Raw genomic sequence first — 4476 nt, forward strand, 5'->3', positions numbered from 1 at the left:
GTACCTATGTTGTTACCGACAAGGATCGTGAGAAGGTAACGTCTACTTGGATGCGTGTTATGAGAAAAAAAGCTACGGGAATGCAAAAGACGGGTGATACCATCTCCATAACTATCCCGGAAAGCGTGTTTCTTAACGAAAATGGGTTGGATGTTTCACTTGACTTTGAAGACTTGCTTGATTGGTGTTTCCAAAGGGAGGTCGGAGAATCGCAAATGAAGGTCTTCATGAAGTAAGTTTCCATATAATATAGGTTCTAATTTTAATATTATTTTTTTTGGCCCATTAACTAATATTCATATGACTTTTCATGGGACAAGACACCTAAAAGAACGTTGTCAAAAAGAAGGTGTCTCGGGAATGTATGGGTTCTGTGACTGTAATGTTCTTTCACCATTGACACCGACAACGGATGAGCAAGTTTGATCTGACTACTTAGCCCATGTTTTTGGAACCAATGAGGGGAAAAATGTTAATAAATTATTCTTTGCTCCTTATAATGACAAGTAAGTGTAGTTTCTTTTTATTTTTTTTTATAGATATGAGTTATGTTAAATCCTCAAATTTTAATTAATCCCATTACTAAGTATTTATTTTACAATATGTCTAGTCTGCATTGGACGTTAGCGGTGATTAGTCCATGGAATGGGTTGGTGTATTGGTTAGATCCACTTGGAGCAGAAAACGAAATCAACTCATTTGCTCAAAAAATCGTCAATGAGTATGTACTACTAAAATATTCACTTGGTTAACTTCTTGTGTTTTTCTTATTGTCTAATAAAAATTAATGCAACCGTGCCATCTTGAAATGATTTTGTAGGGGAATAGTTAAATTCAGCATGAAGCATCGAAAAGATATCAAAAAAATAAAAAAGAATCCAAAAATAGGGTGGAAGCAACCACGTGTAAGTCATTATTTTTAGCATATTTCATACCTAGTAGTGTAAAGTCAGATCCAAAACTGTGTTAATGGTTATTTTTTTGTATCAGTGTCCTCTACAATCTGCATACACAAAGCACTGTGGTTACTTTGTATGTCGCTATATGCTGGACATTATACAGAACAGAGTATTATGGATTTCTGAGCAGGTATATTCAACATACATGTCATTTAACTTGGTATTTTATTTATGCATGCATATGTTAACCCCTCTGTCTTCCCCCCCTCTTGATGTATGTTATGTTGCTTTTTCTGCCATCTTATATCATACCCCCTCTATTCTATCTAAGATTTTCACGTCTGGGTTGGGCATGATTATATATAAATGTAAAGGCAGTTAAAGAAGTATTGGGAACGAGAAAAGAAGATTGATGGAGTAAAGATAGAAAAGTAATAATTAACTAAACTTGAAAAGGAAGTGTGAATTGTGGAGTTTTATTTTTGGACATTCCAAATTGACTAGCTAAAAATTCATAGAGGATGAAAGGTGTATATGAACTTTCTGCCAAAGGAATGCCATCCTGCCAGATCCCATTTCAACTCCACATCACTCTTCTTTTCTAAATTCCTAAACTTGGTGGATTGGGTGTCCACTCTAGTGTGGAACAGATTCAACAGACCTAGGTCTACACAGATAACCAAATTTATCTAAGGTTATGAGCGTGTTTCTGTGAAATGGTTGAACTATATATACAGTCAAAATTTTAGCTACCGTTTGGCATATACTCATAAACAAGTAGGAATTCACCTTTATCATGGCACCAACCTATAAGCTGCATCAGGTTCCTACACCTTAGCCTGCTAATAATTTTAACCTCGGTACTATACTCTTTTTTCCCCTGTCTACCGCCCCTAGAGAATTTTTTCACCGCGATTAGCATATCCAAGTCCATAAGATAGCCCTTGTAAACGCCTCCAAATCCTCCTTCACCCAACTTTCGTTCATTAGAGAAATTTTGTGAGGGCGATTCAAGCTCAACGTATGAAAACCTTCTCGGTCCAGCACCCCTCTCGAGTTCCTCATTGAATGAGGTATCCTCTGTATATACAGTCAAAATTTTAGCTTGCAGAACAGTTGAACTAGTTAAATCAGATGAAAGGAAACATAATTGAGTAGAGTTCAGAACTCTTTGTTATCAATGACCTTTCTAGCATCCATCTGCAGCTCAAAAAATATTTTCGGCTGTTTTAATTTTGGACTGAGAAATTTGTTTGTTGATAATATGCTAATAGCTCTGTATTCTGGATTTAAGTAAGAAAGCAGGCAAAGTAGCTCTTTAGCTCAATTGTAAATGGATGTAATCTAATTTGTTGTTATTTCATAACTTTTATGTAATTATATATCTTTCTTTACTCATTTAGTAATGGCATATGTTGTAGATTTTTCCCAAAGATCCTTGCACATATTCTTCAGAAGAAATTGACGAGATTAGAGACTTATGGATTCAATATGTTCTTGATCATGAGGAGCCGGAAGAACCTTAGTGATTGGTGATTACAACATGATTACTGTTAGTCTTGATACTTGAAAAATCTCTACATTTTGTATTTTGATACATTGGCAATTAGCTATTACCGTGTACATATATTAGTACTGTGTTGGATATATATATATATATAGGGGAGGGATCCAGTGAGAATAGGTTCATATGTGAGAATTCATACTTATATGAGAACTGATTTTAAATTTAGAACATGTGAGTAAAAGTTTAGAACATACGAGTAAAAATTTAGAACATGCGTCTGAAATTAAAATTTAGAACATCTGAGTAATAATTTAGAACATCTAAGTGAGTAATATGTTTAGAACATTTGATTTAAGAATTAGAACAAGTGATTAAAAATTTATAAAATCTGCTTTATGAAATTTTAAACATATGAGTAAAATTTAGAACATTTGATTTAAGATTATGAACATGTGAATAAAAATTTAGAACAAACAAATATAGAATATAGAAAGTGTGAGTAAAAAATTTAGAGCATACGAGTAAAAATATAGAACATACGCTTTAAAATCTGGAACATATAATTAAAAATCTTAGAACACACATTTTAAAATTTAGAACATATAAGTTAAAATTTTGGAACGAGCTATTTAAAATTTATGATATTAAACTTAACTAATTTATGATTTAGAACATGTGAATACTAAATTAGAACATTTGATTTAATTTAGAACACCTAAGGAAAAGTTTAGAACATCAGATTTAAAATTTAGAACATACAAGTAAAAATTTAGAACATAAAGAGTGTTCTCACATAAGAAAAATTCTCACATAAGAAAAATTCTCACGAGAGTCTCCCCCTATATATATATATTTTTTTGAATGCTATTTGTATATAATATATTAGCAGGTTCAAGGATTATTTTTGGTGCAATTTAATAATATTGAGCAGGATATATATACAGGATTATTTTTGGTGATTGCAGGTTGGATTAAAAAAAAAAAAAAAAAAAAAAAAAAAAAAAAAAAAAGAAGATTTATACAAGAATCATTTGGCGCAAAAATTTAATGCAGTAGGTAGGGTTTAAAAATTTGATTATTCGAAAGAAAAAAAAATTTTTAAAAAATTACCCATTTTGAGACCGGTTATCATACATGCATGGTTTATACACAAACACTGTAAATTCTTTTTAAAAAAAAGAGAGACCGCCTAACTAAGAAAGTGGTCTTAGTTATTTCAAAAAGAGAGACCGCCTAAGTAAAAAAAGCGGTCTTAGTTTGGTATACAAGAGACCGCTTTTCTGACAAAAACGGTCTCTTATGCTTCTACAATTTCAAAATATCAACCACCCAAAGAGACCGTTTTTGTTAGATAATAGGTCTCTGGTATAGCAACTTAAGACCGCCTCTTTACAAGCGGTCTCTTAGCCAAAGAGACCACTGAGCTAGAGACCGCCTCTAAAGCAGTCTCTTTGGCCTTTTTCAACGGGTCTCTTTGGCCTTTTTTGTAGTAGTGTACGCTAAGTACGGTAAGTGCAAGATAATTAAACTCAATTTATTTGCAAACATGCTTTTAAAACCAATTTCCAATAATTCCAAACTCATGGTTTAAAAATCAATTCTCAATATTCCAATAACCAATAAAACCAATGCCAATTATTTAAAACCATTTCCTCATATTAAAACCAATTCCTCATAATAAACCAATAAAACCAATTAAACCAATTCCTCTCCCAAGTGTGCACACCCCCCAAACTAGTCTCCTTATATTACAAGGCTATTCTTGAGGAAAGACCCGGTCGTACAAAGTCCAAGGCCTTATCAATAAAACCAAATCCGCATAGTGGGATTACTAACATGCTTATAAAGCATAATAATAAATCAATGATTCAATAAATCCTCTTTTAAATCCAATAATTCAACCTTTAATGAAAACAATCCAAACTCCTTTTAATAAATCCAACTTGCTTTCAAAATCAATCATTTTTTAACATGAATAATAAATTAATTGATCAAAACATGTTATAAAAATCAATAATCAAAACCAATCTTTTAAACATACTTTTATTTCATAAACTATAATTCAAGTCA

General features: G+C 32.0%; 1 long non-coding RNA gene across 1 annotated transcript; it reads left to right on the top strand.

Moving 5' to 3' along the window:
• Positions 1-871: 871 nt before the first annotated feature.
• Positions 872-2436, top strand: LOC145640877 (uncharacterized). The gene is made up of 3 exons (XR_014114993.1): positions 872-905; positions 991-1089; positions 2321-2436. It is a non-coding gene; the product is annotated as an uncharacterized LOC145640877 (long non-coding RNA).
• The last annotated feature ends 2040 nt before the right edge of the window (positions 2437-4476 follow it).

Source organism: Chenopodium album, chromosome 7 (assembly GCF_948465745.1).
Source record: "Chenopodium album chromosome 7, dcCheAlbu1.1, whole genome shotgun sequence".
NCBI classification, from domain to species: Eukaryota; Viridiplantae; Streptophyta; class Magnoliopsida; order Caryophyllales; family Amaranthaceae; genus Chenopodium; species Chenopodium album.